We start from the raw sequence: 14,358 nt of genomic DNA on the forward strand, positions 1-14,358 counted from the left end.
GGTTCTAATGGTGATCATATGACTCTTCTAAAATGCTTAAAAAAAATTAAAACTCACTACTTATTAAATTTACCGGGGAAATGTCCCCGGTTTAGGTCTTCCCAATATTTTTTTTTAAGTCGGCACCCCTGCCATAAAAAACCTTCATCAATTTAATCACTGCGGAAGCCTCCGTAAAAGTTAACTCATTGCTACGCCACGGCGAACTTTCCACTTTCAAAATTGCCATAAAAAGTGTTATTGGTTCTCTTGCATATAACACAATAGGGTGGTTTCCTATTATTTTTTTATTGCTTAAATCGAAAGATTATTACTCCTGGAGTACGTATTTCACGCTTTTAGATTTTTTAATGACGATATCTATTTTTCGCGATCAAATGAAAAGTGAAAAATTTCAAGCGCGCGAAAACGCGACGCGTAAGTAGGAATGATGGGAAAAAGTCCGTGCGACGCATTTCTGGTTCCCCCTTCCGCCTTGTGAGGTGACCTTGATCGAGGCTCTGAGCGCTGATAGGACGCAGGATGCTAGTGGGTAGCTGAGTACCTTGCTGGCTGGTAGCGCTTGGCTTAAAAAAGGTTTATTAATACCTTATCAAACGAAGAAAACTTTCCGACCTTAGCAAGTTTTAATAGGTGATTATTAAGAGATGTTTCCCTGAGCTCTGTGCCTCATGCATGCATTGGTAACCTCAGACGATGTATAACTCCTATCCTCTCGTGTAGAAACTAGGTCCCTGTGACGTCACGTGGAGTGGAATCGCATGGGCGCCAATCTGGCCTTTTTCAAAAGAGGATAAAATTTGACCTTTGCCCTTCGTCTAAACCGGTATTTCAAAAACCAAATAATTTGTGTATTATGAATACACTAATGGTGGGTAACGAATCGCAATCAATGCCTTTCGTTTTCTTTGATGAAGGAAACTACCCTATTACTAATAACACTTATTTTTTTACAGAGCGCGAACCGGGACAGATTGATTGTTAAATGTAAGCAACAGATGGACCAATCGGATAGATATTGTGGAGTTTATTCATTGAAATACAGCGATTGCAATGGTGTATACGTGTTGCAGATAGGAATAAGTTTTGAAATCAGGAAGAAAGAACATTTAAGTCCTTACAAAAATAACGAGGACGAAAAAAGTAATTTTGCTAAACATTTAATTTGAAACTGCCGTAGGAACGATTTTGAAATGAATATTTTAAAATTTTGCAATGACCGCCGCGAATTGGACTCTACAGAGAGTAGTTAGAAATTTTAAAAATTATTGAAATTCAGGACAGTACTCTTATGAATGAATATATTTGCCCATCCTTTTCCCCTAATCTGGCGTCCGTTATGAAATTCATCAAGTAACTAGGTAACAAGAATAAGATAAACAAATCATAATTTGCGCCTGAAGATGACATGATAACTCATTGAAACCCGGGTCGTGCTCTGTAACTAAGAAGAGGTATGGTAGGGTGGTCTCCTATCATCTTTTTATTGCCTAAATTGAATGATTATTACACCTGGAGTACGTATTTCACGCTTTTAGATTTTCGAATGACGATATCTATTTTCCGCGAGTACACGAAAAGTGAAAATTTTCAAGCGCGCGAAAACGCGACGGCTAAGTAGGAATGCCGGGAAAAACTCCGCGTGACCTCGTTCTGCTTACCGCTGCCACAAGTGAGGTGACCTTGGGGCGAGGCTCTGAGTGCTGATACGACGCAGTATGCTAGCAGAGTACCCAGCTAGCAGGTAGCGCTTGGCTTAAATGAGGATTATTAATACCCTATCAAACGAAGGAAACTTTCCGACCTTAGCCAGTTTTAATAGGTGATTATTAAGAGATGTTTCCCTGAGCTCTGTGCCTCATGCATGCATTGGTAATCTCAGACGATGTAAAACTCCTATCCTCTCGTGTAGAAACTAGGTCCCTGTGGCGTCACGTGGAATGGCATCGCATGGGCGCCGAACTGGCCTTTTTCAAATGCGGTTAAAATTGACCATTAACATTCGTCTAAACTGGGATTTCTAAAAGCAAATTATATGTATATTATGAATACACTAATGGTGGGTAACGGATCGCAATCAATGCCTTTCGTTTTCTTTGATGATGGAAACTACCCTATTGTTTAATATCCAAGAAAACTTATGATGGAATACCCTAAAGTTAATCAAGAGTTAGTGAACTTTTTGAGTGTTATTGCACAAGTGGCCAAATATTGCCCTTTACTTTTGAATTCAGCACCTTTTCTAATAATTGGACTGAAAATAAAATCGGTGGAAAGTGTATTTGCTTTCAAGTCGAGACACTACCAAATCAGTAAACTCCCGTGGCTTATTATCTGGTCGGGCGGCTGCCAATACCCCAACAACACCGGATATCCTACGGATATCCGTTTCAGGTCCGCAATGTCCTATCTAGGTCCGCCGGCAATCAGGATATCCGTCGGATCTCCCACGGATATCCGAAGCCGGATGATCCGAAAAATGTCCGAATGGGATGATCGTAGGATATTCTGTTACAGAGCTATAATAACAATAATATACTATTGTTACCATTATTGCATTCAGATTTGCACAATACCAATGCAGTTGTACCATATTCATTGAAGAAAACTAAATGAATACAAATAACAGCTCTGACTGCAAAAAAATATTAGAGTTAACATTTGAAGTTTTTCCTGCAAATTTTGGTTTTCGCTCATTTTTAATACGGGGTTTCTGTCGAATACAAGCATATAGCAATGCAAGCAGAATATCCGTTTCAGGTCCGCTATGTCCTATCTAGGTCTGCCGGCAATCAGGATATCCGTCGGATCTCCCACGGATATCCGAAGTCGGATGATCCGAAAAATGTCCGAATGGGATGATCATAGGATTTTCTGTTACAGAGCTTTAATAACAATAATATACAATTGTAACCATTATTGCATTCAGATTTGCACAATACCAATGCAGTTACAGCAAATTCATTGATGAAAACTAACTGAATACAAATAGCAACTCTGAATGCAAAAATTATTCGAATTGGCATTCGAAGTTTTTCCTTCAAGTTTTGGTTTTCGCTCATTATTAATATGGGTTTTCTGTCGAATACAAGCACCTATAGTTTGGAATTGGTGATTATAGCATTTACAAATTTCCTCCACAATGATAATTATTATATTTTTCGTTGGAACCATTATATTACGTACTTATCTAATAATAACAGATTAAAAATCGTATTTCTATTCTAGCGAAACTAAAATCTGCTCTAGAAAAATTTGCCCTTACATTTGATAAAACAAATAATGCACTGTTAAAAAATCTTTGGGACTACGAACCTCCGCTGAAACCAAAACACCGCCTCCCCAGATGTGCCCTCAACCCTTCCCATATCCCTATCCCCTAATTCCCTGTCTTATTATGCCATGACTCTTTTAATCTGTAAAACGTGATAAACTAATCTGCCTGCATTATTACTAAACGAACCCCCCAGGAGACAGCTGCAAAGCTGGGAACTGCGGAAAACAACAACGAGAAATATACTTGGACTTGGAAAATCGTATTTCGAAACTTGCGCCATAACGACCGGCGGCCATCTTATATAACATGTGACTTACAGCGCCCACAGCCATCGCCACTAAAGTTGTGTACGGTTGTGTGTACACATTCGTAGGTACTGTATTTTTGACTTTGTGACTTAAGCTGTGCAGTAAAATCTTATTTTACAAGCAAATTTACGTTGACGTACTCCATGGAAGAGGAAAATGATCCCTTTTTTGCAGTGGAGACTGGCAAAAAGGGATTAGAAGAATACAGTTTGTCAGCATCATTGACCCATCTACTGTTTACTGACCATTTAAATGTAAGTAAACCGAAATTTTTTCTCTATTCGATAGTAAACCAACGAACTTGTGTGTATCTAGCCTTTCAGGACTAATTTATTTCTCAGTGTAATTAATATTTTGTATGATCTTTGCGTGATAAAATACAATCCATTCAGACCGATTAAGTTTAAATATCAGTTCTCGCAGTAGAATCCATTTTTTAGCTGTTCTTTATGGCATTTAAGTATTATTCTCTATCACAATGAACTCGTATATGAAGGGTTTTTCTCACAAATGAATAACTATTGAGAATATGTCGAAGAATTATAGTAATTAATGAGCAGTTCAGGACATAGCCATCAATTAACTCTCTCCGATCATTATCATTTAGGTATTGATTTGTGTCTTTAGTAAAATATTCGCTAATGCCTTACAGTTAGAAGAGGATGCAGAAAAATACATCTTCTGGAAAATGACGTGAGATCCTTCGAGGATAAAAACAGCAGTGTGAATGCCGGGATCAGAACATTCCAGTCTCTCCAGACCGCCCCGTAACTAGGAAGAGAAAAATTCTATAGCTACTGCAGGAGCATGAAGAGCCCAAGGAGGTGCAAATGTGCCATGTAATCCCCGGAAATGGTAACGAGGAGGTTGATGAAGATAATTCGTATCTATTGATCCACATTCTTCCTGAAGGCATGTTTACACTGTACATTAACTCGTAGGAGTCATTGTCTAAATATATGAATGCATCAATTTACACGAAAATACACCATTGTGTGTTAAAAAAAGTTAACGTTGGAATAGAAATACTTTGTCATTCCTCTTACTCAGGTGTTTATTATTTCGTTGTTTATCTCATTTTAGACTATTGTGCATTCCGTGAAAATAATCTACAGAGCATTGCTCTGCTCACATGTTTTCGCACTGTATTTACTTAGTCATAAGTGTTTTGGAGTTCAGAGATTAAGTGAATTCATTGGTCTTATCTATATGGACAGTTTATTTTGTGCCAAAGCATGACATTTGTTTCCATGTTATAACTTATGTATGTTTAATAATTTTGTCTTTTAAAGCCATGCATGTTGTATTTGTTCACAGAGAAGTGCCATTTTTGTTAATTTTATAAGCTGAAATTTATATGATGCATCAAAAGATTGTTTTAACTGGTTCTTGTCAATATTCAACTGTAACCAAGTGGTAATCATTCTTAACTATTGTTTGCTACAATTTTTCATTAAGGTCACTTTACAAGGTTGAATTTATTCATTGATACGGAAATGCAAACCCAGAAATTTTATCATCTCAGATTTATTAATAGGCATAGTTGGAAGCTTGGGTATATACATTTTACCTATAAACAATGCCATTGTTGATGTGATTCTTCAAACCATTGGAATCTCAAAGCATGAGATGTTATGATCTTCCTTGGAAATCATTTTTCTGAACTTTCAGGGTATGACCTGTTCCATTCGAACTCTTGGATTCACTAAATTTAAATTGATCCAATTCCTAAGAGGTAACATTAATTTTGAAAGTCAATTTGCTTGAATGCAATAACTCAAATCATGTAAAAAGGCCTTACAAATGACAAAATAAGAAAGATTAAATAGTTTTTAATGCAATTTTGTTTCTTTTTATTTAATCAGTAGTCATTAGTTAAAGCATTAATCATTCGAATGAAGGAATCTATTTGGTGTATATTCTTGTAACAATATGCAAAAAATGGTATTAATATCCGGAAGGGGACGTCCTATGGATATCGGATTTTGGGACATGCGGATGGGCCACGGATATCCGAAGGAAATCCGGCGATATCCGTCGGACATCCGTCGGATATCCATAAGTCCCAAAATCCGATATCCATAGGACGTCCGCTGCCGGCTATTAATACAATTTTTTGCATATTGTTGCAAGAATATCGAATTTGGGACATGAAGACTCCTTCCACCTTGATAGGGTTGTCTATCATGTGCAGGATCCTTTTTGGTGTATATTCTTGCGACAATATGCAAAAAATTGTATTAATATCCGGCAGCGGACGTCCTATGGATATCGGATTTTGGGACATATGGATATCCGACGGATGTCCGACGGATATCGCCGGATTTCCTTCGGATATCCGTGGCCCATCCGCAACGTCCGCCTTGGATATCCGACGGACATCCGTCGGATGTCCATGTGTTGTTAGGGTATATATCCCATCCATAAAGAAAAAGGTGCAAGTTCGCGCTAGATTTTTCTTCTGAAATATATAGCAAAGATTTAGGTCTTTCTTGGCAAACAAACAAACTTCTTCATTGGATTGGGATCACTATAAACTCAAACTAAAAATAGACCAATACCCGCAATGGAAGATCATTGGAATTGGATCACAACGATATAACAAATTCTATTCTCCGATAGATATACTATGTAATCCGTCACTCATTTTTGATTCGCAAGATGTTGATTCGTAACTCAGTCTTTTGAACTTAACAGGACACAAAACTCACACAAAAAGGCACAAAATATATACGATATATATTAAATATAGGAGTTCGCGCTAGATTTTTATTCTGAAACGTACAGTAAAGATTCAGACTTTTCTTGCCATATATGTATTTTTCGATCGCGTCTCGTCGCCCTCATAAAGATTTTTTTTCCACTTCATGAAAAAGATAGTAAAAAAATAGAAAACCTTTCGATGTTTAATTATTTATTATATGAATAAGTTATTAAAATCAATATATTTTTACGCATAATTCTTAAGATACGTTAATTCTTTCAGAAATTATGCTTAAAAATTTATAGAAAACAAGATTATCGACTCACTAGCGAAAGTAAAAGACTCGATTTTTGCGTAAATTCCGATTGGAATTTTTTCTATTATTTCTTCTCATTTTTTAATGGCTTCTGGTGATTTTATGGATGAACTCAATATTTAAATAGCCATAGTTCCTTAATCTTTAGAAATTATATCATCAGACTAAACCATTTTTGCTTTCCAAAAAAAAATGAGAAAATTTACGGTTTTGTGAAGGTTTTTTTTTTATTTCCGCCACCACTGTTAACCGTAGAGGGGTGGATTGGCATGATGTATGGTAAAAAATATTAACATTTTGGCCAAAAATTATAATTGTATTTCGTATATACGTATATTAGGGCGATATAGTAACTTTACTTTTCTGATGCTGTCAACGTCCAAGCCTCCCTTCCATAGAGAAACATGCTCCATTATACGTAGCATCTGATGAATTGTTTCCTTTCTTCTATGAAGTATCACCGTATCCAGGGCCGCTTCATCAATTAGGCACAGTAGGCACTGAGCCTATAGGGCCTACGAAAGCCAGCACGTAAAGGGAAAACAAGTTCAGCATGCCAGTAAAATTGAATCATGTTTGTATCAAAGTAACTACATATATATAACCGTGTGAGATGAGCACCTGAACAAGTCAAGCTGCAGTGCTGTAGTAGATCTGTAAATTACAGTATGATAACTTTACGGCTCCTTGTCTTAGCAAAGTCACTTAGCAACTCAAATGTTATTTCCCTCATCAAATCCTTTTCAATTGAAAGTAATGCCAGGGATGATAGTCGTGTATTGTCCCTTAAAAACCCCGGTTCCGGCTTCGCCGTCTATATTTGTGTTCGCTCGAAGACTTTTTAAGTTCGAATAATCTCACCTCAGCTAGGGGCCGGCTTCGCCGGCCAGGGGAAGGGAGGCGCCCCACTCATTCCTCGGAACGGCTTCGCCGTTCCTCGTCTAAGGTCGCCATAGCCGCCCAGAGGGCGAAGGCATTTCGGAGCTGTTTCACCGTTTTTCGTTTGAGGGGAGTCCACAGCTTCTGCGCCGCTTGAACATCGGGGCGGCTTCGCCGCCCGAGGGTTACTGAAGCTCCTCCTCGCCTACGCCAGTTACTCCTCGGAACGGCTTCGCCGTTCCTCGTTCTGGGGCGGCTTCGCCGCCTTGGGATTGAGGATTTTTTTTGGTGATGTTCTAGGAGGTGATCGGGGGTTTTCTGGTATTTTTCCCGTATGGTTTACGGTGGCTCGCCATCACCAAATATTCCGGATCTAGAGCTCAGAGGGGACGGGAAGTGCGGCGTAATGTTTGAGATAAGTTCCCAAATGGGAGACTTAATGGCACATTTGACATTTGGGGGGTATTTCAGGGGGATTCCGGGGGTTTATGTGTGTATTCCAGGTGGTCACCATCCGTTCAAATAATTTCCGTGGGGATGAATCGTTGGGGGCGGTGGTATACTCACGAAAAGTACCCAAAAAGTAGAGTAATATGCAAAATTTTATTTATAGGGGGGTGTATTTGGGTTTACCGGGTGTTTATAGGTTTGTCCTACCAGGGGTCATCAGTCGTCGACATCAATACCGTAGTGATGAGTGGCAAGGCTTGGGATAGTGGCGGAATCGTGACGAAAAATACCCGAAAAGGCTACTTATATGCAAATTTTAATTTTTAGAGGGTTTTGGGGGGTTTAAATATGACGATACCATATGGTCACATTCATTTGCTGTCATATCTAACAGTAGTGTGCCCTATGAACTCCATATTTCAGGAGTAATACCAAAAAAAGGAAACCAGTCCCCGAAAAAAGTGAGTAGTGCCCGCCATTTTTATTTTTTCGCGTTTAAATCCATTAAATCATTTACTAGATGTTTATGTTTTCTGAAAGACAATTCATAGTTGTATGTAACTACAAAGTTTGAAAGAAATCAGTCGAGTAAAAATTGACAAAACCTTGTGTTAATCTTTTGGAAATCGTAATTTTCGGTGATTTTCGGAATACTTTAATTTTTTTCTGAGTAACCAAGCACGATGAAAGGAAATTGTTACCTACATTTCGTAAACGAAGTGATGAGCATATATAATAATCATTTTCGTTATCCAACACCTTAAATTAAGTCGAGGGGAGGGGAAAGGTTGATATTTTTTTCGAAAAATCAATTTTTGGACGCCATTTTAGATGTAACTTTCTCAAATGGAAACTAATAAATTTACTTAATTACGTGCCGACGTTCATCAGCTTTCAAAAAATGCATTAACTGCTCGTGTGGCACGCACGGTTCACGCGCAGTAAAATAAAAGCCGAGAGACGGTCCCCGGAAAAGGCGCGATTTCGGCCATTTTGTCGACCTAGCGACGACACGTGGCGGAAACTTCCGGTTTTCGGATTTTTCCTCCGGATCATTTTGGGATCCCCGCACGCCTGCCAAATTTCAGCTCTGCAGCACTTCTAGAAGTGGTCGGGAATTTGTATCCATGAGTCAGTCACCACAAGGGCTGTATATAGATGGGACTTACTTTAAATTTTTTTAAGAAGAAAGAAGCACACGATTATCTTTAATCGTGTGCTTCTTTTTTCTTAAAAAAATTTAAAGTAAAAAAATTTAAAGTCGGGGAGGGCCTGCGACATTGAAAGTGCCTACGATGACCTTAAGACGGCCCCGGCCGTATCTAATATAAAAACTTCTTTTAATTTCTGTGAACGCTTCGAATATTTCTCTTAATACCTTCTACGTGTACCTTTCCTCGAAATATCGCAGCAAAGGAACGGTTAGATCAGAATGCGAGCGCCGTTTCTTTTTTTTTTCAACCTCCGATAAAAAAGCTCAGCAAAAACAGAATACAAGCGACAGGCGGGTACTGCGCAGGTAGGACAACTGCACGTCTTCCTCACCACACGCTCAAGTCGTTTCCGACCGTAAGTTGTTTGTTTAAGGTTACTATAACAATCTAATTAACCCATAGCGCTGTAATGCCTCATTCACATTACGATCGTCCGAGCCGTCGTCCTAACGATAGTTGACCGAACTAGCCGTGTGAATGCAAGTTCTGACTATAGTTGACGTAGTTCCGAACGTTGCCACTTTACGATGGTTAGGGGCTGGGAGACCGGAAACGGAAGCGACAAGAGAAAGACGAAAAGCTCGTGAAGCTCTATTTTTTTCATGGACATTTCATGGATTTGTCCTTGGAAGGAAGAATATGAGCGGAAGAAAAATTATTCGGTAAATACACGTTAAACACAGTAATATCTTGTCCATGCATACCTCAACAGCTTTGCTAATATTCAATTTCCCGTTCACTTTAGATGTCACCACTTGAGGGCAGCACAGGTTTTAACCATCGTTGTGTGAATGCACGATAGTTCCGACGACGGCTCGGACGATCGTAATGTGAACGAGGCATAAGGAAGAGTCTAGCTTGTCATCGAATTTTCATAATTTTAGTACTATTTAGAGGAACAATATAATTATTTTGAAAGCTAAAAAATTTTAAAACGTACATAGTATGCATGAATAATTAGTATTTCATGAAAAATTATGCATTGGATTGGATTTAAATGATTTCATTCGAGTAGCGATAGCTGTTTTCTCCATGATTAATGATAGCATTTTATTTCACGGTTCTACGTTGATAACAAATTACAAAATATCATTCCAATACCTACCATTCGAAAGAGAACCACAGAAAATAAATACGGATTAGGAGCACGATATTCGGAAAATTAATCATCGAACTGGAAGGGGTTATAAGTACACTGCATCGATTGAATCTCCCGCCAGGCGTGCACTGCGGAGAGACAGACAGAAAACTCAGCAAATGGCTTCAGCGTTGACTTCCCTTGGCCTTTTTGCAATACTTTCCCGATTTGATTTCGGCGGAAAGTCTTTTTAAATAATCTCCTGTGCTAGATTATCAGAGCCAGATACGGCCCGATCGCTCGAGTTCGAAAATATCCCTCGGAAATTTGTAAAACTCACCATTTTGAACCGTCTTCTATATTATTTCTACTGTATAGATACCTTTTTCTCAACTTATACGCAACCAAACTCTACAAATGAGGTAGCAAAATGCACAGAATTTATCAGAGAACATGCGACAGCATATCTTACTTCCTATGTATTGCTATTGTTTCCTAAAATTGTTTTTTAAATAATTAAAAAAAGAAACAAAAAACTGTAAATATTCCTGGCGTTAACGGCGCACAAACTGATACATTTGTTCATTTGCAACAATATATCGCATTCTTTAAATAACTTTCATCAAAATGCGGCTGATTCCACATTCAAGTCTCCTGTTGATACGTAAGTATGAGTCATCATGTGCGTTTAACAGAGGATAGTGTAATTACTTCCAATGTTGTTTATAAAGAGGTCATCTGACCTCAATTTGTACGTGAACATTCCGATTAAATTTGTTCATAAGACCCTGCCTTTTTATTTTTGCATTTTAAAATTGAAAACGCGCCTATCCCTCTGTGGACCTGCATTGAAAAGAGCGGGGGAAGCCCGCTGGGAGCGGGCGCAGCACGCTCGTTTATCTTAAAATTCCGCAATGTATATTAATCTCGCACCTACCGCTTATCCTGGTGGGTATTCCATACCCCCACACACCCCGGCATTACAATAGATTCCGGTTAATTGGGACATATCGGGACTTGTGCAATATCCTGTATATGGGCATAAACAAACGTTGAAATGATGGAAAGAAGACGAAAGAATGTTTATAATGAAAAATAAGTTTAGTGATCTATTAATTTGATTAATAAATTAGCGAGTTTAGTTGATTTATTGTCCTTTTTAATAATTATAACAATTTAGTTAAAAATACTTTTCACTGCCTCGGGCGACGCTGAATGAATGTCTTTTACTAAGTCCTATTAAAGAAAAGTCCTATCCTGTTGCGGTTAGTATAACAACAAGAGCTTTCAAAATAGGGCAAGAATAGGAACATTTGTGAAAAATAAGAGTAAATCAAAGGAGGAAAATAAAAAAATAATTGTATTCTGAAAACAAAAAAGTTTAATTTCGTCGCGAGTATAGAGTCTATGTCGCCGACTCATGGCCCAATAAAGTGGCATGCTGTCCCAATTAAGCGGAGAATACTCTGGGATATTCCTCTGTTGGGTTCTGTTCTTCAAGATCTGCCCCAATTAAGCGGCTGCCCCAAGTAACCGGTGGACCCATTAAACGGAATCTACTGTAGTTACACCTATACCCCCCCAACCAGCCTTAATTCCTAGCTGCGTCCCTGCTCCGTACCACTAGAAAGAGGGTCTCTTGGGTCTCAGTTCGTACAGCAGTCATGCTAAGACGAAAACTCCGCCGTCTCGAAAGATTAAAGTAGTTATTCTTATTATTTTGTTATATCATTTAGCAACACCTGTGACTCAGTTATTACATACACAAAAGTCCGTTGTCAAAAAATATTCCGCGAATATCCCATAATGGTTGGCAACAGGGGCGCAGCGAGGAATTAAGGCTAGGGGAGGGTTTCAGGCAAACCTAATACTGGGGTGCCATGGGGTGTAGCATATCCGCCAGGGTAATCCGGAGTTGCGGGGGCCCTCCGCCAGAAAAAAATTAAGATAAATGGTTCAAAATGTTGAGTTTTACGGCCTTCTGAGGGATATTTTGTTAATCCTCACACTATTTTATAAGCGATATAAATCCAATTGAGTAAAATAGATTTAACTTAAAAATTTCTCTTAGCTCTGGGGTGGGAGGGGGTTATCCCCCTGGTTCGCAATATCCCTGGGACGAAATAGGAATACATGGGGATCAAAATGGGATATTCCTGGAATATCCTCCGCTGAGCGGGTCGGTGGAATAGAGTGGACAAAACCGATCTTCTTTGGGATGGACTTTCCGCCTGAATGCATGGCTACAACAAGGGGGAGATACCTTCGGCCCTCAGAAGGGCCTTTAGCGATCGAGAAGGCACATGTAGGGATGAAGAATATTTTTGAATTAGTCTTTAGGAGAAGAAATGGATTGCCGAATAAAAAGTATAGGGTGCCATTTAAAAAAGACATACCGCTGTTCATATCTTTGTAAATAACAAAGCTACAAGGAAGGCAATCATGCTGATTAATGTCCCCCTGACGGCTAATGAACATTTGCTCGACAACATTTTTGAATTTGCATCTGGACAAAAAGTTATTTCGGGTGGTCAAGATAAATGGGAGACACTGTATTAGGCTAGACAGGCACACGCTGATTTTCTGGGTTAGAATTCCATAGTTGGAAGAGCTGTTTGAAAGATGAATTAGGTAGAGGATAGACTTCCTTCCTATTAAAAAAACCTGTGCTACCAAGAAGCAATAACACATTAAATGCTATTAATTTCAGCTGTGCAATGAAAAATAAATCATTTTCTACAGCATATTAAAAACAAATGATACACAATGTAAGTACATAATATGTGAAAGGATTTCGGGTAGGTAACAGAAAAAATGATTCCTATACGTACACATTCGAAATACTTGTTTATTTAGCAATCACCAACTTCACAATATAATTTTCCACACGCAGGACTGTAAAAAACACACACACCACACATTTGACAAAGAGATGAAAAAATATACATTGATTTCTCACAAGGCAATGAATGGCTTTTGAAATCCATTATCACTCTTTCATTTGACTAGCAGCACAGAATTCTCGCTAAAGACAGTGTTACCCTGGAAACCGAATAAACAGCACTTCAGAAATTTGGGATACCTTAAAATTTTACTTCGATATTAAGCACTGTCTGCCCATTAGAAGTCCATAAAACACTTGGCTTCATTGACTTACACACATTTGTAAGTTTAAGAGGTTGGAGGGATAGTTACATGATGGAGCCATACATGCTCTAGAGCAGCCAAGCTCTGTTTAATCGAAATACAGTAAACTCTTGATTATACGAAGCAGGATTTTACGAAGTTTTCGATTATACGAAGTGATATTGCGAAAAGCCTATGGAAAATACATGGCGCTATTCGATTATACGAAGTTTCGATTTTACGAAATATTTTGAAATTACGAAACTCGATTTTACGAAGTTCCAGTTTCCGGTCCCACTGACTTCATATAATCGAGAGTTTACTGTATACTGAACAATAAAAGAATAATGAGTGCGATTAGAGTAGAGATACAATTTCAGATTGAATGTGAGTGAAATGAACGGACTATTACATGCTGGGAGGAACATTTAATTCTATTAAGTAATCTGTGAAATAACTTAACCCCTTTACTGGGGAGCGCATCTCTAGACCTGCACCGAGGACGTTCGTGAAACGGGGAGCACGTCTGAAGACGCACTATAGAAAAAGATTTTTCCTTCACTGGGCAAAGCGTCTAGAAACGCAATTCTTTCTTGCCTATGCTCTGCATGGGTCTGACATCTAGCGTGATTTTTTTTAAAACTTGGTTCTCATATCTGCAGATTGCACACATTTTTTTAAATTTGAGAGATTTGAGGGATAGTTACATGACGGAGGCATACATGCTCTAGAGCAGCCAATCTCTGTTTAATCGAAATGTATTGAACAACAAAAAAGAATTTTGAGTGCGATAAGTGTACAGATACAATGGACTATTACATGCTGGGAAGAAGATGTTAAGCTATAAAGTAATCCGTGAAATAACTTAAGAGACAACATACGTTACCAATTTTAAAGATTATGTAGCGTGGAATAAATCTACAAGGTCCTTTCAAAGGCCGTTTTACACGGGGGCACGGAATCCCGCAGGTTAGAACTGCATTAATTTCTAAAATGGCGTGCAACT

The sequence above is a fragment of the Ischnura elegans genome, chromosome 13 (assembly GCF_921293095.1).
Source record: "Ischnura elegans chromosome 13, ioIscEleg1.1, whole genome shotgun sequence".
NCBI classification, from domain to species: Eukaryota; Metazoa; Arthropoda; class Insecta; order Odonata; family Coenagrionidae; genus Ischnura; species Ischnura elegans.